Raw genomic sequence first — 27,697 nt, 5'->3', positions numbered from 1 at the left:
TCCCAGTTTTAATTGGCGATGGTTGTCCATTATAGCATTTATGTCCAACAATGTGGCGAATATTGCGTCGCTTCATACTAATGAAACAAAATGTTTGCTGAGTATACTGTTCACAAAATACCAGCAAAGTTAGGCATACAAGGCCATGTATAATGCAATGTAATGTCATGCCATTATGATGATAATGAAAGGTACGCCTTTGGGCAAATCTTAAAGACATAATGTTTAATGGAGGTCGAATTTTTGTATTAGTCCTCATGAAACAGTAAATGTAATGAAGTTGACAATTAATGTAATGTAATGTAATGTAATGAAGTTGACAAATGATGTAATGTAATGTTAAATTTGATAATGGATATTTAATGATTTATATTCATTTAACTATTTTAATGAAATATAATGCAATGTAATTCATTATTATGATATACAATGGAGCCATCCTTCCGTGTAAGGTGGTCCAAATTTGGCCTCTCTCGCCCACAATAAACTAATATATTATTTCATTAACTTGTCGTTGTCTTTGATATTAGGATTGATTCACGTAAAGAATAAATCCTACTGTTTAAGTAACAACTCACACCGCAATTACCTTGAATCCCCTCCTAAAAGAGGGGAAACATGAATTCATCATAGTATATGTGACGTTAATCAAATTTAGTTGTGACGTCATACCGGCTACTCATAGTACAGTTTGTGTATTGTTAGATGTACATCCTGTTAGTAAAAACTCTCTCATACTCCCTTTTTATATATATTTTCTTGTAACAATAAATATCATAATGTCATTTATATCAATGTTTACTTGTAATCTAATATTGAATTTCTTGTTACAAAGGTCCGCCGTAGAATTCTTGCAACTTTCAGCTACGTTCGTGTTAATTTATTAACTTAATTGTCGTTGTCTTTAAAATGCTAAGTTATAGCAAATATTTTTTTTTTCATTTAGTATTTTTACTATTACATAAATAAACCCATAGTTCTTAAATTTTTTATTATATTTCCTTAACCTAGCACAGTCAATATCATACCAAATAATTTTTGTGGTTTGTATGAGTTGTAATTACTCGCTGAAACATCAGGGGGTTACGGGTACAACGATTAGGGAGCGTCTCTAGAAAATTAAAATGTTACCGGTATCTTTGAAGAATGATTTCGAAAGCTATTATTCTCGTGACCTGATACTGACGTTTGCTTAAGCAATAACAACGTCTAAGTAATTTCTGAACTTTGTTTTGGTTTAAACGGTTACTAAAATATAGTAATTTCTATTTTCGCAATTGAAATCATATAAGCGTATAATGCTTAAATGTATACAGTAAAAAAAAACTCGGCTAATTTATAATGATCATAATGATATTAATTTTTTTTGTGTTTACTTATAAAAATTTACATGAAACAATATCTTATTTATAATAGTTTCTTTGTCAGCATTTGAATTTTAAAAATACGATTTTTGTGCTGGATTGGCATACAATATAGTATTTAATATAATGTTTATATTTTATCAGAAGTGTTAGTACATGTATACACATTCACGTCTCTGATTTAAATATCTGATATTTGTTTTCAATAAAAAGGGTTGCTAAAGCATACATGTACTTCTCTAACCAAGAAAAAAATATGTTGATCTATTTTTGTATTAAAAAATCAGAGGTGGTTTTCATCTTGGTTCATCATAAGAACATCTTTTCCAGTTTACTTTTTTGAAGCATATAAGGGATAATTTTTCAAAGATCTGTAAATGTAACTTGGACAACAAAATGTTTCTTTTGCTAGGAATCGTAAATCAAGAAAAATGTTTATAAATTCTAATTAAAAAAAATTATGTTCATGAATTAACAATCGAAAATATATAGCTCCTGTATTAAACATGGGTCTCATTTAAAGAATAACTATGATAAGAGGTTTTTTTATTGATAATTATGATTTTCATTGTTTTTGTTTGTTTGTTTTTAATAGTTTTTTGTTTTGTTTTTTTCCCCATTTTGTTGACAACTATGTTTATTTCCTTAATTTATATCTGTATGATTTTTGTACATGAAAATAACGTTCGTCCTGTTTAAGCGGCTCTCTAAGTATCGATATCGAAGAAAATAGGTTACAAATTTGAATATGTATTGCATATCAGATGAATTGAATTATTATAATTGATTTGAACGTTGTAGCTACAACTTGTTCTGTTGGTTTCACTGGGAAATACGGTGAAAACCAGTGTTCTTATCAACACTACGGTATTGGCTGCAAACAAAACTGCTCATGTTCAAAAGGACGCTGTAATGTTCCTACGGGCTGCCTATTCACCAAGACAGGTATTTGGTTAATTAGAATAGAAAAAAAAACATACTGAAGACACAAACCTCGTTGAATGCTTTCATATGTAGCTCATGTATTAAAACCTCTGATTGAGAATTGTCATGATATTCTTCTGAGTACCAAATAACAACGGGATATATACTTTGTTGAACAGATATCAATAACTTGACAGATAGTCCTCTTTAAAATTGACTAAAAACATTGACGTCGCTAGACGTCACGGTGCAACGAAAAGTATACACAGAATGGTCACAGAACGGAAAAATGGTCAAAGATGGAAAACATAAGTTGAAAATTATTTGCTCGTTTGTGTTTAACTGTATTACATTTTAAAGGGAGGTAGTATTTGTATTTTGAACACTAAAAGTACGAAAGAGAGTAGAATATCTGTAAATATGTGGACACAAGAATAAACAACATCAACTGACGTTCAGGGTTTTTCTTATAGTAATGAAAAGACATGCGGTAAAAAAATTAAAACTCCGACGTACTAACTTCTCGAACAAATATGAACAAATTAAAAGTCAAGTGATATAGTGTCGATTTCAATTGTATTGTCGAAAGCACCAAAAACTGTTCGTGCCTCATCTTGACGTCATGTTTTCAACGTTACCGTGCGCTTTGGTGACGAAACATTTTTTTTTAAATCGGGTAACAAAAATATATCTTCATCAAATGGAAGGAAACTTCGTATACCAATAAAATGAGTAATGGTGCATAAATTAATTTGTTAGCTATGACTAATATGAAAAATTAATGAGAGACAGCCACATTGCCTTCGTATTTTTTGATTGACCATCGTATGGTATTCAGTGAAAGAGAATTAAGGTTTTCAATATAAAGTAAAAAACATCATATTTGATTAAGTACAGAAGTATTTGATAGATTTTTAAAAATCTAATTAATTTCTAGCAGGAACTGATTTTGCTGAACAGTCTCGAAGTTTGAGTAAGGTGATAAAAACGGTCTATTAAATTTACTGCATTAAAGTTATCATTTTAAATGTAATGCGTTTTAATTAACTGTTTAAATGTACATTCATAGTTACAGATATATTTGTTCATTTGTTTTTAAATGTTTAATACTTTCAATCTTTTATACGATGATTATAATTTGTTATTAACTTGCATTCAAAATGTGTTGTATCATTAGCAGGTAGAAAAGAAACGGAATTAAAGGGCAAACGTTTACAACACGTCGGAGCCAAAGGTGTGCTATGTTTATTGTTATAGTGATACTGCATGTGGTATCTTTTTCTTTTTTCAATATCACGTTTTACAATAATTAAAAGTGGTTTGCGATGGTCCACGTATATTAGTATCTAAATAATAAATGTTATTGATCAAACTTCATATTGTGTACAAAAGTGTGTATATTTTTTTGTACAGATGATGACTTTTATAGAGCTGGTTAAAATACGTGTTTGAATATATTTAAAAAGCATTATATCAAATGCCCGAAAAACACTCATGTTAAATACATGTATTACCTAGTACATTAAACAATTCTCTCTTTTCACATCAGAACATAGTAATGTTTTTGTATAGATTCCTAAACGGTTCATCACTTTGTTTAATATCATGACAAACTATCGCATAATTATTCATGTATAACAGTGAATATCATAATGCATTTTCCCTGATTTCATATATATATATATATATATATATATATATATATATATATATATATATATATATATATATATATATATATATATATATATATATATATATGTTTAATACTTAATATAGCTTTTGTTTACATGTTGTTTTTTTTTCCAATTATACAGAATTTATAATTGTAAAACGAGCGAAGTTAATGCATACGGTTCAATTTATTTACAATGTTCTTGCCTAAACATGATTTTAGATGAAAGAGTTCCAACGAACACTCATACCATATAGATCTAAATGTATGTCACGTCTCTAAATTAGCACTTGGTAATTATTAATGTTTGTATAAACTGCAATTGTAGCTGTTTTTAAAGATCATTTGTAATTTTAAAAGAACTGTATGAGTTTGCTAAGACAGTCAGCTCTTTACGTCGAATCCTATTGTGACGTCAGCAATTAAAATTTAATTGAAAAATTAATCATTAAACATAAAAGCGTTACACAACACATTTCAAATGTTCTATATAGTAAGTAAAGATAAATGTATATAGCACAAGAATTTTTCAACCACTGGAACAACCAAAACTGTCAATTTTGGGGGGGGGGGGGCAACCAGTCTCTTTCTCAAGACACGATCATTACAAAATAGATGGACTGTTGTTTAAAAGACAGAGATAAACTCCAGTTGTCATCATGGATTAGAAAAGAATGCCATTTCAAACTTCTGTACAAAATTAGCCGAAACGGTGGATCACCTCAGACATTTCACAATCAGATTTGTCAAACCAATGCTCTCTAGTTTTCTTTTTCATATACGAAAACTACTTTTGCTTACATTGTTTACAAATATGTTAATATTTAGTTTCCGATACTCAGTATATCATGATTTCAATTACAAAAAACAACACATCTCACCAGTTCTGTTTGCGAGATAGCATCCTTCTATATGGCTACACTCTCTACGCTCACAAAAACAAATTTACAGGCAGAACTGTCCGTAAAGTGGGAACCCACGCGGTGTCTCGCACTGAGGACCATGATATCCAACAGGAAACTTTTTAGGTAATAATATAAATATCATTTAAGAATACATGTATGGTTGATTAAAAAAAATGAATATAAAAGATACAATTATTTCTATACCTTTTAAAACTTGATTGAAAAGAATCAAAGTGCATAACCGCTTAATGGTATTTTTTTCAAGAAATAGAAAGTTGTATTTAAATGTACTACAAAAATGAATGATATATTTTTTAAGTGCGAAATGCCATAATCATCAGAAACCCAACGGATTAATAAGATAAATACCAGTATGGAAATAATTGAATGAATTAACTAACAAAATTATTTTACCTTTTCTATGAAAAACAAAATGTTCAATATTCTATCAAATTATATTCTGTTGTGTTTACTAAATTCTTTAGTAGATTAATTGAAATGGAGTAACGGTACCTGTTATTGAGTCCTCGAACATTGTACATAACCATTCGTAGATCGTCATTTCTAGGACTTGTCTGATTTCGGTGAATTGTTAATCCATAATCATCCATTCGATGTAAGTTTGTTATTTGTGCTTGCGTCATTCGTGATTTGTATTTTTAGACTTGAAAGGTATTACATGTATGCTTAGTGCTATAGTATTATAGGAAAAGGACATATTACCAACTGTGATTTAGATCCAACCAATTGATGCTGCTTTACACATCCAATACGATGAACACGATAAATTCTATTTCTGAGCATGCATCGCTAAAGAGTTTACAAGACAGTTACGTGAACAAAAACAATCGATTCAAATTTTTTAAAATAAGTTCCAGACAATTTTTAAAAATGACTAACCAAACCGAAAGAGCCAAGAGTTCTTCGCCCTAGATATTTTATTACAAATTAAGACAAAAATGCATGTATTAGACTAATTAGGATTTATGCATTATTTGGAATATAATAACACAACATATCGATAGTATATCAATTAACTTTAACGTATATGGCTCGAGAGCAATTTTATATCACAACGAAATCATCATGAAACAAATTCTTATGTATATCGGAAGCAATTGTCTCTTTTACTTATAAAGTAAAGCTCGCCAAAATTCCCTATACCTGCAACACAAAGTTTGGCGAGCGCTTGCGAGCACTCGCGCTGTTGAACACACCTCGGGTATCAATTTTCTATTACGTCACAAGTATGAGGCAGCTAAGACGGAAGACCTAGTCGTTGCTTGCAATGAGCCCGTTTCTAGTTGTGTTTTTAAAATTGAACAGTTCTTGAATCTTTCGTTTCACTTTATCGTAGAAAGTGAAAAAATGTGTCACTAAAATTCAAATAGGAGTTAATCAAAGCCACCGTTTATGAATTTTGGAACACATAGTCTAACTTTAAATTATATTTTTTATTCAACGACGATTGATAACCAAAGATATTTTTATATAAAAAACAAATCCTTTATTTTCTCGTTGCCATGGATTTGTTGGGGCGAGGATGTCAATAATGATGAAGAAGACCCGGTAACCAGGAGCTTGAAATTCACCCTACTTTTCTTTACTATATGTTTAACAATAACCATAATAGTTACATGTAACAAAACAACTGAGTGATTTACAGAACAAATAAACAAGATCCTGTTGTGAATACGTTAATATTTGTTACATTTTCACAAATCTCAGCAAGTAAGAAAAAATGTACCCCTCCTCCACTTTTGACATAACAAGAATCCTTTATTCCTGTGTTTTTCAGAATGAAAGATTTAGAAATAATTAACAATCTGATTAAAATCTGATCCTCGGTGCTCCCGTTTTATGATTTAAACTATTTTTTTATTAATTACATTCATTATCATTTTTTATGATACATTTTAGTTCCGTAGATTTCCGTCCTTCTACATTGAATATTTCTACCATATAGCGAACGATATGAATAGACATTTTTTAACATTTTTCAAAATTAGTGCAATGTGAATTATTTACTGCATCACGTTTTATGAAAGTAAAATGTATGTACTTGAAAGATTGATTTTTTCAAACAAGTCTGTTCCTAGAAAACTTTAAATTGTATCCCTTTAAACACAACACCTTAAGTTTGTAATTTGAATTTAATGATAACATAACGTTCAAAGAAATTCTTATTCCACTCTCACTTTATTGTTAATACATAGTAATAATATTGATGATCAAAAGTACAGTGTTAAAGTGAGGCATATCAAGTATCTTTTATTCTATTTTTTCTGTCTGTTTTTCTGTTTTTGCAAAAGAAATTTACTGCAAAGCATAACATAATATATTAGTATACCTCAATATGATAATTCTTTATAATGCGTCACCTAATTGATCAAGAAATCCCGTGAAAAGGCTAACAAAATGATGTGTCTCCCGGGGAATAAATATCATTTTCCACCTCTTCAGAAACTTTATTTATCATGCCATATGTATGAAAAAGCAGAAATGAGCATTCGATGTAACTTTAATTAGATTATTCTAAATTAATATTATAAAAGTTTAAAGTCTTTTAATATCAGAGCATAAGTTCAAACGTATATGATTCGAATTTATAACATGAAATGAAGAAATTTACACAGCATGGAAATCTTTATTTGTATTAACGTGTGTCGTTAGGTATAATAAACAATTTATTGCATGAATGTTCGGGAGATATGAGGATTTATTCCTCCAGAAAAATAGTATTTTTATTGGGCAATGCCCTTGGGTAAAATGATTTTCCTTGGGGAAAAAATCGACAGTAAAATCTATCAGATCCACATGTATGTAAATGAGACACAAAAAGAAGACAACTGTCAAAATACCATGACATTTTATATTTGTTTTATTCATTTATACTGTGGTATCACCATTATTCATGGGGGATTAATGTTCGTGTCTTTCGTGGGTATATCCCTTGCCCACGAATGTACATCCCCACGAACCTATGCACAATCACTTGTTAAATAATAAGAACAATTATTCAGATTACACTACCAACGAAATTACGTCCCCACGAACCAGAAAAAAAATTGTTGATAACCACAAACATTGACCCCCACGAATAAAAATTATTCCACAGTATTTGATATAATATCTCCGACAGTATGTCAACATTAGCATACCAAATTTTCTCAATACCACTTCAGATACTATAAATTATCTCTTGCTTCGAGTTGAATTAAACGTGGTTCATTTTCCGTTCTTCTCAGCTTGATACCAAAGGAGGCGGCATATAATGTCATCAAGAGAATACACAGACCTACCAATATAATTATCGACATCCGCACTGATGACGCCCAGTTGTCATCAATGGTCGGTACATATGTACTAGTACTTGACGGTGGGGGATCAGCATTTTGTACTCCTTTGTCTTTCACAGTTGGAATATACATATATGCAGTAGTTCTTGAACCCAATTCCTGATTTTGTTTAACACTGACTTCCTCTTTGGAAACTGCAGACGTCTGTGTAACGAAAGCTGTTGGCATAAACAAATATGAAAGATATTTTTATGCTGAATGACATTCATTTGGACTTGCATGGTGACTTTATGGGATAATCTTTGGCATGGTGATGGGAAAGACACCAACAAAGCGTTCAGTGATTGAATTCATTTCGATAAATGTTCATAAAATATAGACTAAACGACACACAACATGTTCTAAATTATTATATATTTAGTACATGTAATTTAGTAGCTCATAGTAGGTGCATAAAGAACTAGAGATTGCCTACCACATGAACAATTAAATTGTCAAATTTGCAAGACAGCCATGAACCTCAGGACACAGTATTCAATAATGGGACACAGTAATTCAATAATGTGAAAAAATATACATGAAATCGAATTTTATTAAGTTAAATTTGCTTAAGTGATACAAAAATACACTGTAATGCTTAAGTGATACAAAATTATATCATGATTTATCTCATTATCTCATTATCAAGATCTACTATCTGATATAGTGTTTTATTAAAAGTTTAAAAATAGTGTAACAATAGCACGCCAATCAAAAACATATGTCTCACCAGCTCCCTTTGTGAAAGGGCATCCCTCTATGTAGTTGCATTCACTACTTTCACAATTACAACTTGTCTGACAGAACTGTCCATAGAGTGGGAAGGGACACGGTGTCTGGCACTGAGAACCAAAATATCCGACAGGACACCCTTCAAATTCATTATATTCATTAAAATTTGTATGGAGGTAACAAACTATCACAAATTGCAACAATAATTATTATTTGTTTTCTTATACTATATGTTCATTGGATTAATCCCTATTCATAATTATTCAACAATTTGAAATCGTTTGTAAGATATTAATTGATATGAGTAGTATAATTGTGGTCATACATGTCCATGTACTTACTTACACACCTGCCCTCGTTTTCCCTAAGCATGTAACCCGAGCAGCAATCTGATCTAAAATGTATTAATAATTTAAAATGGACATGTATTACATGTCCTAAAATGGCTCCACTGATAATAAAACCACGTGAATAGTATAAACAATTATAAAAAATATATTTTACAAATACCTTCTTTTGTCGCATGGTGTATGTGTGATGCCATGAGTTTGCAAGCATCCGAGAATGAAAATGATATGCACCACTAGCTCTTCCATAACAATAGCTGGGTTGTGTGTGTTATTTTGAGTATTTATTAAGTATTTATCTCTGATATACATCCGATATTAAGTATGGGGAATTATATGAAACTTGAGAGGAATGCCAAATTTAGGCAAACGATACGCAAGAGTCTGTCAAACAGTATCACTTCCCTATAGTGCAAATATGTTGAACTCGTGTTGGGGTTGTTGTTTTTTTCTCACTTCTAATATATTTTTAGTCTACCAGCCCTATCAACATAATTGGCTTTTAGTGTACTTGTTTGTTTTATTTGCATTCTTTTTTTTTTTTTTATAAAAGAAACTTTTTTTTCATCATCAAGTTTGAAGTTTAAGAATATGTTTAATAACTACACGATCGATTATTGATTTTTTGTCAGAGAAATATGACTCATCAAAATGTCTAAAGGAAGCGGAAATCATTTTCGAATACATGTATGTATTATATAAAATTCAGTTTAAAGATGAAATCATTTTTAACTTAAAATTTTATTGTACGCTTTAAAACTTATTTGGAATGAAACGTATGTACATTACATGCACTAAGTGGTAAAAAAAAATAACAATAGAAGTTATATCTACATTTAAATGTACTTAATAAAAGAAATGAATCCGATAATATTTTTAAGTGCAAATCCACGGGTAAATAAGATGTCATTGAATACAAGCATGGACATGGAATAGATTACATTTTTTGTAAATGAATCGATTAACAACAATATTTATTAATAAAACTTTTCGAGAGGTTTTCACTCCATTTGTGTTTGGACGGGAAGGATCTTACATTTTTGAACAGATTATTGAAGGATTCAGGAAATTAGAGTTGAGAAATAAAAAGATAGCTAATTGGTACTATGTTAAGTTATATTCCGATTTGTGATTAATTTCAGGAAAAATCAGAGCGTCAGGGATGTTGACAAAGAAGGATATGTTATTGATGTATTCTTATTTTTCGTCTCATTGTGTTCATCTCGTTATTATTATATAATACAAAATCAAAAACACTTTATATTATTAAAAAAATTAAAATCTTATAAACAACTCATCTTAATGGAAGTTTCTATAGAAAGGTTTTTTTGTGTGGATTTTTCACAGCTTCACGAAATCAAACTAATGACCCAAAATTGAAACAAATGCATTTGCGATATTATTCATACACCTCCAGTCTTGTTTTTTTAGGTTATGATTATCTCACTGAATATGCGAGCGATTTGTAAAACACACTTAGTCTAATTGAAGTTTTGTTAAACATTGTCATGTATTTATTGAAATTGGCTGATGTACATGCATTTAATTCTAGCGTAGTATCGTGTACATATGGCTAGCCATATAGTACACATGTACAAAGTGCATTAAATTAAAAAAAAGAAACATTAGAAGTTCGGGGTTTTTTTGTGGGATTTTTTTTTGGGGGGGGGGGGGGGGTTAAAAATACGAAATTCAAAAATATTCACAAATATTGATTCATCATATTAAGAAACCAATCAAATAATGAATTAATATAAACAGCGTTAACTAGTACATTATCTCATGTTATTATTAATTGATTATCATAACTTTGCAGATTTACAAGTACTGAATTTTATATTAATCAATTAGTTACAGTACACATATGCGCCCATATTAATGTGTAAATGACGAATGATAAGTTTATTTATTTATATGCTATACTTATAAAGTACCTCTCTTTACTGTTAATTGACAATTCTGAATTCGTTATACATGTAATGTTTCAATCGGAAATCCTCACCAATGATCTAACGCGACTTGGTCTGTGATGAATTGTTTTGACTGCATTCATACTATGAACAGACATGTGTCAGTATTACAGATATTTTATTAACAATGGTTTAAAATATAGAATAAAAAACAATTCTTGCTGGGTTTTTCAGGTTAGGAAGATGATTTACCTACACTGTACCCGAGTAGTACATTATTCACCGAGAAGAAGGAAGGGTGAATATTGCACTCAAGGGTACATGAAAACCTTACCACCTTATAGTTTGAAGCCATAGCTGAAAACATTAAACAATGCGTTATTTCTTTGGACGACCGGAATAATGATAACTAATCATAGGGTTTTTGAAAACGATATATCTTTTTTTTTTACATGTAGGACAAAATAGAGAAAAATATAATAAAATATTGACCTCCTAGGCCACGTACAGTTAAATATAATGTTTTACTTTTTTACATTGTTTGATATGATCCAGTCAAACTGGAAGGCATACATCAATCATATGATAAACATTCGTGTCTTTAATTGTATAATATCTGGGCTTTAGCGAACTTTCCATTTATCCAGTGTATATCGTGCTAAATGGACAGTAAAGTAAACTAAAATTTCCCTGCGTGGTGGACTAGGCAAATGGAACAATATTCTACATACATCTCCCTATAAAAGAAAAAAAAACGGCAAGGTATACTATAAATCCTCTAACGTAATACTAAATAATCATACTCAAAATTAATTAACGACTTGAATATTTTGCAAGTTTGTATCTTAAAGTCTGTGCAATATATTAATGCTATCTTAGTCGTGTTTTTGCTGGATCACCATAGTTTTATCGAGGACTAGGAACACACACAAGGAATTATAACATAGTCTATCTTGAACATATTACAAAGATATTCATGTCAATCTCAACAATTCAAGAAAAAATACATAACATTCACAATACTTTAAACTTCACTCTCTCACCTGTGCTTTTCTTGAAATAGCATCCCTCTATGTTATTGCATTTTCTCCGATCACCTTCAAAACGTGTCTGACAGAATTGTCCATGAAATGGAAGTGGACACGGTTTCTGCCACGGACGACCAAGATATCGGACATGACACCCTTAGAATATATTACGTATTTATATCTCTGATTATTTAATAGAGGCAACGAAAATTTTCACATTGCAAGATCTTGGTAATATTTGTCTTGATAGACCTACATGTAAATGTTCATAAGACCCATCGCAGTTTACACTTATTCATCGGTTCGACACTAATCAGTACGTTATATTTGTATACTAACACATCTGTCATTATTTTCCTGCAACATGCTACCCGAGCAGCAATTCAATCTAAATAACATTATTGTTTATTACATGTATATCTAGAAGGGTCTGGCTAAATTACAACTTAATACAAACATGACAGAAATATAGAATATATGTATATCTATTTACCTTCGTCTGTCGCAGGGTATAAACGTGGTTTCGTGACATTGTAAACATTCATGAACGAAGAAAAAAGACTACAACTAGCCTATTCATAATATAAACAGGGGTTGATTAACTTTATAGCATATACTTAACATATACATACATTTGGGAAAAAATATGGAAACATAAGATCTTAGTTAACTTAGTATAGGCAAACAATGGATATGAATATTTCAAAAAATGGTCTTTCTGTATTACCGTATATAAGATTTTTCCGTGTTCTGTTTTTTCCCGCGAATCAGAGCCTAGAACGGTATATAAAATGTACGCAAATCAAATTTTCACTATTTCAAAGTCACATTGTAAATTTAATCAACGATTTTTTTTAACCTTTGAGGGAAAAGGTATCCTAATTGTCGCTCTATGTAATGAAAAATTCAGACAATGAAACCATTTACATGAGTTCCTTCATGTTAAAAAATTACCGATAATTATTTATAGAAAAGCAAACAGTCATAGATAAAAAGATCATGAACCGTTACATATACCAGTAGCTCAGGTATAATTAGACATCAGTTTACGCAAGTAATGCAACCGTTTTAATAAGCTTGTCAAAGAATTATTTAAAAATAAACAACGAGGCTTACAAATCTATTATCTGGCGCTTGTCCTCCGATCCCGTGATTTGTACCTCTAACAAAAATAACTGAACACAGTTCATCGTACTTTTACTTACATGTACCTGTTTACTTTATTAGGAAAGGGAGAACTCTATTACAAGAACAAACTTTGTATCAAATTTACGCTGATTTATTTTCCGCGATTCGTAAAATGTCGTGAACAAAGCGAAAATTGGATACACGCGGAAAAAAACCTGATATACAGTATGTCTATCTGTGGAATCGCGCATGTTCAACCTCTCACATAGTTTTCACTTAAATTTCATCTTTTGTATCGTAACAAGTGAAAAAATACTCTCATCATTATATTTGATGAGGACTTACATTAGCTTACTGGTATTCGTGGATAACGATGTGCATTGTCTGGCTAAATTAATTACAATTTATCATATTTTCATTGAAAAGAACTGTCTGATGCTATCATTCTGACTTGCACTATTTTAGGCATCCTTTGAACGTCATAATAGAAAACATGTCAATCATCGGTTTTTAATGTAAAATGATGCGAGTAAAACAATCATTCATTTTATACTCATGTGTGCCTCGTCCTAGTCCGCGAAACTTGTCCCCAAGGTGGAATTCACTAATGCACAGGAGTATCTAATAAATGATTCTATAAATCTCTTTGCCTCGGGTTTCGGTGAAAAGATGAAAAGTATATTTCAGGAAGCCAATGTGCCTAGCGCATTGAGTTCTACATAAAACATTCTATCTAAGTGAACACAAGGATATATTACTTCTTACTTGACGGTGGCTGATTTTGTCGGACTCTGTTTCCGACAGTTGAAACAAAAATGCTAGTTCTTAAACCCAAATCTTCGTTTTGATGAACACTGATTTCCTCTTGTGTAACAACGGACGTCGGAGTAACGAAAGTCGCTGGCATAAAATAATACATATATCCGATAAAAATGAATATGTTGAACCAAACTAAGATCTTTTATTTATCAAAATCATTTCATATCATTATGTATCTCACAAGTTCTCTTGAAGAAGCATCCCTCTATGTTGCTGCATTCACTCCGACCACAATTACAGCGTGTCTGACAGAACTGTCCATAGAGTGGGAAAGGACACGATGTCTGGCACAGAGGACCAACAAATCCAACAGGACACTCTTAAAATACATTACATTCATTAACAATTTTATGGAGGTACCAAACTATCACAAATTGCAACAATAATTTAATAGTTTTCTTATACTATATGTTTATTAGATTAATACCTATTCATAATAATTCATCAATTTGAAATAGTTTGTAAAGTAATAATTGATATGAGTAGTATAATTGTGGGCATACATGTCCATGTACTTACTTACACACCTGCCCTCATTTTCCCTAAGCATGTAATCCGAGCAGCAATCTGATCTAAAATGCATTGATAATTTAAAATGGACATGTATTACATATCCTAAAATGGTTCCACTGATAATAAACCAAGTAAATAGTATAAACAATTATAAAAATATATATATGTTACAAATACCTTCTTTTGTCGCATGGTGTAGGTGTGATGCCATGAGTTTGCAAGCATCCAAGAATAATAATGATAAGCACCACTAGCTCTTCCATAACAATAGCTGGGTTGTGTGTGTTATTTTGAGTATTTATTAAGTATTTATCTCTGATATACATCCGATATTAAGTATGGGGAATTATATGAAACTTAAGAGGAATGCCAAATTTAGGCAAACGATACGCAAGAGTCTTTCAAACAGTATCACTTCCCTATAGTCATGATAGTGCAAATATGTTCAACTCGTCTTGGTTTTTTTTTCTCACTTCTAATATATTTTTAGTCTACCAGCCCTTTCAACATAATTGGCTTTTTGTGTACTTGTTTGTTTTATTTGCATTCTTTTTTCTATAAAAGAAACTTTTTTTCATCATCAAGTTTGAGGTTTAAGAATTTGTTTAATAACTACACGATCGATTAATGATTTTTTGTCAGAGAAATATGACTCATCAAAATGTCTAAAGAAAGCGGAAATCATTTTAGTAATACATGTATGTATTACATAAAATTCATTTTAAAGATAAAAATATTATTTTTAACTTTAAATTTTATAGTACGCTTTTAAACTTATTTGGAATGAAACGTATGTACATAACATGCACTAAGTGGTAAAAAAATAACAATATAAGTTATATCTACATCTAAATGTACTTAATAAAAGAAATGAATCCGATAATAGTTTTAAAGTGCAAAACCACGGGTAAATAAGATGTCATTGAATACAAGCATGGAAATGGAATAAATTACATTTTTAATTAACTTAGTATAGACAAACAATGGATATGACTATTACAAAAAATGGTCTTTCCTTAATTTGTCCATCTGTTGAATCGTGCATGTTCAACCTCTCATATAATTTTCACTTGAATATCATCTATTTTATCAAGTTCAAGTTAAGTTTATTCGCTCAAACCAAATAATTTGGTACAAGAGGAACATATATATAATACATACAAATACAAATCGTCAGAGGTACAGACAAACAGTTATCGTAACAAGTGAAAAAGTACTCTTATCGGTATGTTTAATAAGGACTTATATTAGCTTATTGGTATTCGTGGATAACGAGGTCTGGCTTAATTAATTACAATTTATCATATTTCAATTGAAAAAGAACTGTCTTATGCTATCATTTTGACTTGCACTATTTTAGGCATACAGAGGATTAACCAAACGTAATCCTTTGAACGTCATATTAGAAAAAAATGTCAATCATCGGTTTTTTATGTAAAATGATGCGAATAAAACAATCATTTTTTTTAAATACTCGCGTGAGCCTCGTCCTAAACCGCGAAACTTGTCCCCGAGGTAGAGTTCACTATGATAATCGTACATGAGTATATTATGAATGATTCTATAAACCTCTTTGGCACGGGTTTGGTGAAAAGACGAAAAGTATATTTCAGGAAGCCAATCTGCCTATTGTATTGAGATCTACAATAATCGTTATATCTAGGTAAGCACAATGATAGATTACTTCTTACTTGACGGTGGCTGATCTTGTCGGACTCTGTTTCCGACAGTTGAAACAAAAATGCTAGTTCTTGAACCCAAATCTTCGTTCTGATGAACACCGACTTCCTCTTTTGAAACAACGGACGTCGGAGTAACGAAAGCTGCTGGCATAAAATAATACATATATCCGATAAAAATGAATATTTTGAACCAAATTAAGATCTTTCATTTATCGAAATCATTTCATATTATTATGTATCTCACAAGTTCTCTTGAAGAAGCATCCCTCTATGTTGCTGCATTCATTTCGCTCACAAGTTCAGGGTGTCTGACAGAACTGTCCATAGAATGGAAATGGACACGGTGTATGGCACAGAGGACCAACAAATCCGACGGGACATTCTTCAAATATAATTTTAAGAATATAGAGCCTAATTAACTTTTTTTTAAAGGGTTTGATGGTCCTGTCATCGTTACTTTTCTACTCTCCTTTGGAAAAACAGTGTTGTTTATAGATGTAGGAAAATCTTTTAATTTTAAAAATCATGATTAATTGTATTGAATTTGAAATTCTTTAATTCATAATAGTTAACATATGTAGCTTAACTTAAGGTGCATATGTTGTACAAAACAGATAAGCTAAAATTAAAATTTTTATAGAGTTCATTTTTTTAAAACCTTGTTACAATGTACTTTGTTATCTGAAATATTCTCTCTCTCTCTCTCTCTCTCTCTCTCTCTCTCTCTCTCTCTCTCTCTCTCTCTCTCTCTCTTAAAAATGAATTGTGTTCGTTATTACAGTTTCAAATGATGATCCATACAAACCAATTTATTTTGAAAGTTATAGACTTTCGCCTATATATACCAGCAAAATCGGTCAAAGTTGAAAATATTCCAAGTATATGAAATAGTTTCTTTATGGGCATACAAAAAAATCAAACTGCATCATCTATAGGAATGTTTAGAGAAGAGAACCGATTGGTTTCGTCTTCCAAATCGCGAATGATTAATAGGTATACATTAAACACGCATGTTATGCATCCATTGTTAACTCAGCAATTTCAGATATAATGGTAAACAAAAGTAAAAAGTTTAATTTTTCATTTGCCGAAAAATTATGTTATAATTTATAGCGATGTCAAAGTCGTAATTTAATCATAGCCGCCTTGACTTCAGGGGTAATTTTAATGTTAGGCAATATAACGCGCTACTCTTCTGTGTCGTTTGTTTTTTAATCAAATTAAGTACATTTTTTTTTCCATTTAAATGTGGCTTAATTGAAAAGAACAACTACATTATGTCTTTTATTATATACATGTTTTAATTATATACACACTCATCATAACCATCGTTTAAAAGCGGTCACAAAATTTGATGTAAAATCAGACCAAGCAGCCTTAAGTTATCTTTATACTGCTATTTATACAAAATAATTATTTGTTATTTACCGTCACTATGATAAATCTGTCAACTAAAGGTTATTTCTTATGCAAAATAGTAAAAATTATCCTTTAGGACAAAAATTCGCAACACTTAACGGTCTCTTTAAGAAAATTATGGAGTTCATATTTGCATAAATTTAATACCACTCCGTAATCAAAATATACTAACATAAACAAATTTTGACAGTGGGTTAATTGAGGTTTAAGTAAAGTTGACAGAAGTAAAAATTGATACAAATCTTAAATAACATCATCATAAAATTATTTGATCCTTGATCTTTTGATATGACCTTGACATATAATAAACATAAAGTCAACATTGGTTATGGTTGTGCCTAAATTTTGGGTCCTTACCATGAACAGCACACAATGTACAAATGTTTAAATGTTCTAAGGCAAAATAGTACAAAAATCGAATGAACACCAGACAAATGTAGGTTTTAGAATTATCAAAATACGCTGTATCTCAATTTTTTTATTCCTTGAGTGTTTTATGCTACCTTCAAAACCATTATTAAAAATCAAGGGTCATTTTATATGCCATCCAAACTTTATCAAAAGATAACATAAATATCATATGATGAAACAATAGATTTTTTCATTATATTTTTCATTTATTTTTGCTCACTCAACTTATTGCGCGTCATGCTAACATCACGTTTAAAGCATTCGTAAAATGTATTGCATGTTTATGTATATACTTACTAATACATCTGCTTTCGTTTTTTTCATACATGTAACCCGTGCAGCAATTCAGTCTGAAGTAGTAGAACTCTTCATTGTACCTCTGTGAATATTTTCTATGCAGAATTACAACGAATAAACACGCTATTCTATTTAACCGTGGAATAGCTCCCGTGCTATCTGCCCATGGTGAATAGTGATCGAAACTATTCACCGACAACATTAGATTTCCCTCTTTTTTAAACTTTGGAGCACCTCTGACGTATTCCGATCAATCCATTAAATTCAAAGTCCGATAACTCTAATTTATCATCAAGAAAATCTGTATTACCAACAAATAAAGGTTTTTTTAAACATAATAAAATAACTATTTACTGACTATTCGGACGATCGCAAGTTTATTGTCCCCCTCAACTTCAACTATTTCCCTCGGCTTTGCCTCGTGAAATAGTTGCTGTCTTAGGGACAATAAACGTGCTATCGTCATCATGGCAAGTACATAAATTATTGCACAAATGTGTTATTATACAAATGTGAACTGTTTTGACTGAAATATCAATTTATAATACATAAAAAAAACACTGTCGCTGTATTTTTACTTTCTTTTGTCGCATGGTGTAAATGTGGTGCCATGAGTTTGCAAGGATCCATGAATGAAAATAAAAATCACCGCCAACCTTTCCATATTAGGTATTATGAGTTTTGTGACAATGCACTTGTTTTTCACATTTCCGATAATAAGTATGGGAAATTATAAAAATATGGAAACATAAGAGCATAGCTTAATTAAACAATAACACAAAAGTAGAAAGTAATAGTCAAGAATTTTTGGAAAGTATTACTTCCTTTTCCTGTAATACTATATTAATTTCCTACTTCACACAACATTAAATTTTACAGACTGATATCAATATGATTGGATTTCTGTGTATTTGTTTGATCTTTTTTTGCTAATTTTGTTGTTGGGGGATGGATCTCCATCAGCATAATTTTGATGTTATTAAACGGTTTTTTTTTATAAACAAGGTTTACGATTTTCGAAAATTTTCGAAAAATTTAAAGAGAAACAAAACTGCCTAAGTTATCGACTCTTTTTTTGGTTTATCGCTACACTAAAGTATGTTTTTATTAAGTATTTTCATACATACATTCTTAAAACTATCTTTTGAGAATAACGTTCAAAAGACCTGCAAATATTTTTTTTAAATCATCAATGATAGTTTAAACTTAAAATCAATATTGGAGATAAAAAAAAATCTGTATTTGAACTTGTCTAATGTTTCCATTGGAAATTAGATAATTAACCAGTTGAAATTTAAAAAGAATTAATACTGATAATAATTCTTTGAAGCAGAACAAAGGAAAGGGAGAAAAATGTTGATATTTATCAATATTGGTAACCTCTACACTGATCAATGACTGTTAAGTTGTGAGAGATTCGGGAAACAAACATCTAAAAAAAAACTGGTTTATATAATTGGCATGTATGATAAATTTCAGAAAATTCATCCGGTGCGGTGCAGACGGGAAGTGGAGAACTATTGAAGTATATGATTATATTTGTAATGGTTGTTCGTCCCGTAAATAAACAAAAGGAAACAACACTGACATTGATTATTATCAGTAGTTAGAAAAATGTATAATATATAATTTTATAAATTTTCTTTTTATGAGGGTTAACAAATTCGATATTCATTATCTACATGAACCAATCAAGTTACGAAAAATCACATAGCGACGCCATATCGTTTTAAATTTTATACCCTTACATGTTCTACATGAAGTATACTTTACATGTTCCGCAGTCATTTCATGCATATCTTTTACAATTTAATGCTATGCTATGGTATGCGATTTTAATGATAGGCTATTAGATTTCAATGCAAAGCTATGAGATTTGTATGCTATGAGAAATTGAAATGGAGGGCTTAATGATATGGTATGGTATGGTATGCTTTGCTATGCTATGCTATGAGATTTGATAAAAAAACGCCTCCATATACAGAAGAGTTCAACATATTTGGAAGTAAAATGATTAAAAAGCCAAAGTTAACAACTAATCTGCAATGTGAGCATTTATTCTTCCAAATAAAAACATTTAAAACCGAGTTAAAATCATGTTGTATGTTATGCTATGGTATGATATGACGAATAAGATTGCATGCTATCGTGTGAGATTCAAATGCTATGCTATAAGATTTCAATGCTAATGGTATGCTATGGTGTATGTTGTAAAAGATATGCTTGAACTGACTGTACAGTCATGTAAAAGTCACATTCCCTGTTACATGTACAGTAGCATCAATATGTTAGCCCAGTGCTGATCCAACAAAGCTGATTCTAGTAGCCCTACGTTTTATGCCATCGTTTTTTCAACATTCAAAATGAAAATTGGTAAAACGTTGGCGGCACATGTTGGCATTACATTGTATTTTAATGTTGGGCCTACATTATCCCATCACAAACATATTGTGTTGGCCCAACATTCGTACGTGCAACTATTTGCCGCGTTGTACCACTGGGTTTTGACCAAAATTGGCCCAGTGAGGTTACCTACGTTGGTTAAGTGTGTTTGGCTTACATATATTAAATGTGCTTGGCTCTGTGAACCCGTTATTAGACACCAATATTACGGCAATCTTGATTAATGCTACAATAATCCGATTTTTTTTGACACGTTTTATCAACGTTTTACTTCTATTCCTACATGTACTGAGCAGGTAGAACCATAAAAACTAACAATATAAATCTGGCATTAGGCAAAAAAAATACTACAAGTTGAGTTAAACAAATATATATTTTCAATGTAAAGCTGATTAAAAAATAAAAAATAAAATTTGTCTCAACGTTTTATTAAATAAACAAATAAAATAACGGTCAACTTCATGTACAAAATTAAAAGGAACAACATGTATTTATGTTTCTTCGTTTTCCAGAGTTTAGATGATCAAAAATAATAAAGCATTCATCTTGGGAACTGTCATCACAGTTACATTGAAGCATTTTAAGCACATGCTCATATTTTTGTCTGACTCTCATAACATTGCTATATTTTCATTGGAAATCCTTACAACTTTCTGACGGTAATTGTGCGTTCAAAATACACTGTTGCCCTTCTTTAATCTTATTATTTGATTTATTTAACATGCATATTGTTTACTTTTTATAATCTCATGTTTAAAAATAAACAATATAATGAGTATATTGTTAATTTTTTTTTTATAATATCATGTCTGAAAATAATCATTTTATAAGATTTAAACAAAACGAAAACACAAAACATGCTTATGTTTAATGTTCTTATCTTTTTTATATATATTTTTATCTTTCTTGCCTCTAACAATCTCATTTTTAAGAAGTTTTTACTGCACAATTTAGAACTATGTTAACCTTCAATACCCTTATTATTTTGTTATATTGTACATGTATATTATTTAATTTTTTGAATACCGTAACGGTTTTAATACAAGATTTAGAATATTTTAAATATTTAATAAGCTTAAAAATAATATTTAAGTCTATCCATTAAATCGAATTTTCTTAATTCAACACATGATGTGTACCTTGCCAAAGTTTATGTACTGGAAAGCCTTCTCCTTAACCTAGAGAGTCTGTATCTCAATGTGTATTTTTGAGAGGGCATATTCCTGCATGTTGATTTAAATATATTTTTATAAAGGTTTATTTTTGAATAACATATTAATTTTAATCTCAATCAAACTTGGCAATCATTATATTTTTTAGAAAATTAATTTCTAAAAACAGTTTTCCTTGGTTTGGAACAGTTTGTGCACACCAACCATAACTAAAACCAACAGAGCTTTACATTGCTTTAAAGCTATAAAAATCTAAGAGTTTTTAACATTGTGTGGAATACATGTCCTCATATATGTTTTTAAATATACAATTTTGCGTATTTAGAATTAGCATCCAATATTTCAGTAATATTAACTTTCTGAAATTAATAATTATTAAAGGCAAACGACCAATTTCCATTCATATCAAAATTGGGCGCGGAACTGAACTTTCGAAGAATGAGTTTACAGAATCGAGTATGAACGCGTTCAACGTCCTTTCTTATAACATGAAAACCCCAAACCTTGGGACCGTAATAAAGGACACTGGCGGTATATGTATCAAACACTTTTAGTTTCGATTCAATATTCAAGGGATTATACTTACATCATTATTGTTTATTACATATACATATATCTTAGAAGGGTCTGGCTAAATTAAAACTTAATACAAAGATGACAGAAATATAGAATATATGTATATCTATTTACCTTCTTCTGTCGCAGGGTACATGTATAAACGTGTTTCGTTTCGTAACATTGTCAACATTCACGAACGAAGAAAAAAAAACTACAACTAGTCCATTCATAATATGTACAGGGGTTGATTAACTTTATAGTATATTATACATGTAGATACATTTGGAAAAAAAATATGTAAATATAAGATCATAGTTAACTTAGTATAGACAAACAATGAATATAAATATTTCAAAAAAAGGTATTTCCTTATTATATCCATCTGTTGAATCGTGCATGTTCAACCTCTCACATAGTTTTCACTTAAATTTCATCTTTTTTATCGTAACAAGTGAAAAAGTACTTTCACCATTATATTTGATAAGGACTTAGATTAGCTTATTGCTATTCGTGGATAACGAGGTGCTTTGTCTGGCTTTCTTAATTACAATTTATCATATTTTTATTGAAAAAGAACTGTCATATGCTATCATTTTGACTTGCACTATTTTAGGCATGCGGAGGACAAACCAAACGTAACCCTTTGAACGTCATAATAGAAAAAATGTCAATCATCGGTTTTTTATAGTAAAATGATTGCGAGTAAAACAATCATTCATTATCTACTCGTGTGAGCCTCGTCCTAGACCGCGAAACTTTTCCCCGAGGTGGAATTCACTATCGCACATAAGTTTATAATGAATGATTCTATAAATCTCTTTTGACCTGGTTTCGGCGAAAAGACAAAACGTATATTTCAGAAAGCCAATGTGCCTAGAGCATTGAGATCTACATAAAACAGTTTATCTAAATGAACACAAGGATAGATTACTTCTTACTTGACGGTGGCTGATTTTGTTGGACTCTGACAGTTGAAACAAAAATGCTAGTTCTTGAACCCAAATCTTCGTTTTGATGAACACCGACATCCTCTGTTGAAACAACGGACGTCAGAATAACGAAAGCTGCTGGCATAAAATAATACATATATCCGATAAAAATAAATATTTTGAACCAAACAAAGATCTTTCATTTATCGAAATCATTTCATATAATTATGTCTCTCACAAGTTCTCTTGAAGAAGCATCCCTCTATGTTGTTGCATTCACTCCGACCACAATTACAGCGTGTCTGACAGAACTGTCCATAGAGTGGGAAAGGACACGATGTCTGGCACAGAGGACCAACATATCCTACAGGACACTCTTAAAATACAATTTTAATAATATAGAGCCTAATTAAGTTTTGTTAAATGGGTTTGATGGTCCTGTCATCGTTACTATTCTACTCTCCTACAGAAAAACAGTGTTGTTTATAGATATAGGAAAATCTTTTAGTTTTAAAGTTCAATTGTATTGAATTTGAAATTCTTCAATTCATAATAGTTAACTGATGTAGCTTAACTAAAGGTACATAATTATGTAGTACGAAACAGATAAGCTAAAATTAAAATGTTCATAGAGTTCATTTTTTAAAAACCTTGTTTCTTTGTTATCTGAAATGTTTTCTCTCTCTCTCTCTCTCTCTCTCTCTCTCTCTCTCTCTCTCTCTCTCTCTCTCTCTCTCTCTCTCTCTCTCTCTCTCTCTCTCTCTCTCTCTCTCTTAAAAATGAAATGTCCGAATTTTTTCGTTATTACAGTTTCAAATGATGATCCATACAAACCAATTTATTTTGAAAGTTAAAGACTTTCGCCTATATATACCGGCGAAATCGGTCTCCATTCAAAGTTGAAAATATTCAAAGTATATAAAAAAAATTCTTTATGGGCATATAAAAAAAAATCAAACTGCACCATATATAGGAATGTTTAGAGAATAGAACCGATTGGTTTCGTCCTCCAAATCGCGAATGATTAATAGGTATATATTAAACACGCATGTTATGCATCGATTGTAAACACATCAATTTCAGATATATTAGTAAACAAAAGTACAAAGATTGATTTTTCATTTGCCAAAAAATTATGTTATAATTTATAGCGATGTCAAAGTCGTAATCCAATCATAGCCGCCTTGACTTCAGGGGTAATTTTAATGTTAGGCGAAATAACGCGCTATCCTTTTGTGTCGTTTGTTTTTTAAACAAATTTTGTACATCTTTTTTTTTCAATTAAATATGGCTTAATTGAAAAGAACAACTACTACATGTCTTTGATTTTATACATGTCTTTAATTATATACACACTCATCATAACCATCGTTTAGAAGCGGTCACAAAATTTGATGTAAAATCAGACCAAGCAGCCTTAAGATATCTTTATACTGCTATTTAAACAAAATGTATTTTTGTTACTTACAGTCACTAGGATAAATCTGGCAAACTAAGGTTATTTCTTATGCAAAATAGTAACAATGATCCTTTAGAACAAAAATTCGCAACACTTAACGGTCTCTTTAAGAAAATTATGGAGTTCATATTTGCATAAAATTAATACGACTCCGTAATCAAAATATACTAACATATATATTTAATATATAAATATACTAAAAATTTGACAGTGGGTTAATTGAGGTTTAAGTAAAATTGACAGAAGTAAAAATTGATACAAATCTTAAATAACATGATCATAAAATTATTTGATCCTTGATCTTTTGATATGACCTTGACATATACTAAACATAAAGTCAACATTGGTAATGGTTGTGCCTAAATTTTAGGTCCTTACCATGAACAGCACACAATTTACAAATGTTTAAATGTTCTTAGGCAAAATAGTACAAAAATCGAATGAACACCAGACAAATGTAGGTTTCAGAATAATCAAAATACGCTGTATCTCAATTTTTTATTCCTTGAGTGTTTTGTGCTACATGTACCTTCAAAACCATTATTAAAAATCAATGGCTATTTTATATGCCATTCAACCTTTATCAAAAGATAACATAAATATCATATGATGAAACAATAGATTTTTTTCATTATATTTTTCATTTATTTTTGCTCACTCAACTCATTGCGCGTCATGCTAACATCACGTTTAAAGCATTCGTAAAATGTATTGCATGTTTATGTATATACTTACTAATACATCTGCTTTCGTTTTTCTCATACATGTAACCCGCGCAGCAATTCAATCTGAAGTAGTAGAACTCTTTATTGTACCTCTGTGAATATTTTCTATGTAGAATTACAACGAATAAACACGCTATTCTATTTAACAGTGAACTAGCTCCGGTGCTATTTGCCCATGGCGAATAGTGATCAAAACTATTCACCGACAACATTAGATTTCCCTCTTTTTTAAACTTTGGAGCACCTCTGACGTATTCCGATCGATCCATTAAATTCAAAGTCCGATAACTCCAATTTATCATCAAGTAATTCTGTATTGCCGACAAATAAAGTTTTACTGACTATTCGGACGATCGCAAGTTTATTGCCCCCCTCGACTGCAACTATTTCCCTCGGCTTTGCCTCGTGAAATAGTTGCTGTCTTAGGGGACAATAAACGTGCTATCGTCATCATGGCGAGTACATTATTGCACAAATGTGTTATATACAAATGTGAACAGTTTTGACTGAAATATAAATTTATAATACATAAAAAAAACACTGTAGCTGTATTTTTACCTTCTTTGGTCGCATGGTGTAGGTGTGGTGCCATGAGTTTGCAAGAATCCATGAATGAAAATAAAAATCACCACCAACCTTTCCATATTAGGTATTTAGAGTTTTGTGACAATGCACTTGTTTTTCATATTTCCGATAATAAGTATGGGAAATTATTAGAATATGGAAACATAAGAGCATAGCTTAATTAAACAATAACACAAAAGTAGAAAGTAATAGTCAAGAATTTTTGGAAAGTATTACTTCCTTTTGTGATTCCTGTAATACCATATTAATTTCCTACTTCACACAACATTTATTTTTACACACTGATATCAATACGATTGGATTTCTGTGTATTTGGTTGATCTTTTTTTGCTAATTTTGTTGTTGGGGGATGGATTTCCATCAATTTAATTTTGATGTTATTAAACAGTTTTTTTTTATAAACAAGGTTTACGATTTTCGAAAATTTTCGAATAATTAAAAGAGAAACAAAACTGCCTAAGTTATCGACTCTTTTTTGTTCCATCGCTACACTAAAATATATTTTTATTAAGTATTTTCATACATAAATTCTAAAACTATCTTTTGAGAATAACGTTGAAAAATGACATGCAAATATTTTTTAAATCATGAATGATAGTTCAAACTTAAAATCAATATTGGAGATAAAAAAAAAATCTGTATTTGAACTTGTCTAACGTTTCCATTGGAAATTAGATAATTAACCAGTTGAAATTTAAAAAGAATTAATACTGATAATAATTCTTTTAAGCAGAACAAAGGAAAGGGAGAAAAATGTTGATATTTATCAATACTGGTAACCTCTATACTGACCCATGACTGTTAAGTTGTGAGAGATTCGGGAAACAAACATCTAAAAAACTGGTTTATATAATTGACATGTATGATAAATTTCAGAAAATTCATCCGGTGCGGTGCAGACGGGAAGTGGAGAACTATTGAAGTATATGACTATATTTGTAATGATTGTTCGTCCCGTATATAAACAAAAGGAAACAACACTGACATTGATTATTATCAGTAGTTAGAAAAAGGTATAATATATAATTTTATAAATTTTCTTTTTATGAGGGTTAAAAAATTCGATATTCATTATCTACATGAACCAATCAAGTTACGAAAAATCACATATAAACGACGCCATATCGTTTTAAATTTTATACCCTTACATGTTCTACATGAAGTATACTTTACATGTTCCGCAGTCATTTCATGCATATCTTTTACAATTTAATGCTATGCTATGGTATGCGATTTTAATGATAGGCTATGAGATTTCAATGCAAAGCTATGAGATTTGTATGCTATGAGAAATTGAAATGGAGGGCTTAATGATATGGTATGGTATGGTATGGTATGCTTTGCTATGCTATGCTATGTGATTTGAAAAAAAAA

General features: G+C 30.5%; 4 long non-coding RNA genes across 4 annotated transcripts in view; 1 reads left to right on the top strand and 3 right to left on the bottom strand.

Moving 5' to 3' along the window:
- The window catches only part of LOC105334868 (uncharacterized), an 82,190-nt gene that overhangs the window by 31,263 nt on the left and 23,230 nt on the right, over positions 1-27,697 (top strand). The window lies entirely within an intron of this gene.
- On the bottom strand, positions 7,170-9,995 carry LOC136271520 (uncharacterized). The gene is made up of 4 exons (XR_010709424.1): positions 9,449-9,995; positions 9,280-9,332; positions 8,937-9,077; positions 7,170-8,385 (listed from the first exon to the last, which is right to left on the bottom strand). It is a non-coding gene; the product is annotated as an uncharacterized lncRNA (long non-coding RNA).
- Positions 10,935-14,483, bottom strand: LOC136271850 (uncharacterized). Its single transcript, XR_010709844.1, has 3 exons — positions 14,352-14,483; positions 12,239-14,251; positions 10,935-11,932 (listed from the first exon to the last, which is right to left on the bottom strand). It is a non-coding gene; the product is annotated as an uncharacterized lncRNA (long non-coding RNA).
- Positions 15,704-26,429, bottom strand: LOC136271147 (uncharacterized). The gene is made up of 4 exons (XR_010708993.1): positions 26,297-26,429; positions 25,749-25,801; positions 16,610-16,747; positions 15,704-16,509 (listed from the first exon to the last, which is right to left on the bottom strand). It is a non-coding gene; the product is annotated as an uncharacterized lncRNA (long non-coding RNA).

Source organism: Magallana gigas, chromosome 9, assembly GCF_963853765.1.
Source record: "Magallana gigas chromosome 9, xbMagGiga1.1, whole genome shotgun sequence".
Classification (NCBI taxonomy): domain Eukaryota; kingdom Metazoa; phylum Mollusca; class Bivalvia; order Ostreida; family Ostreidae; genus Magallana; species Magallana gigas.
The sequence above is the reverse complement of the archived record's forward strand: the minus strand, read 5'-3'. Positions and strand labels throughout refer to the sequence as shown.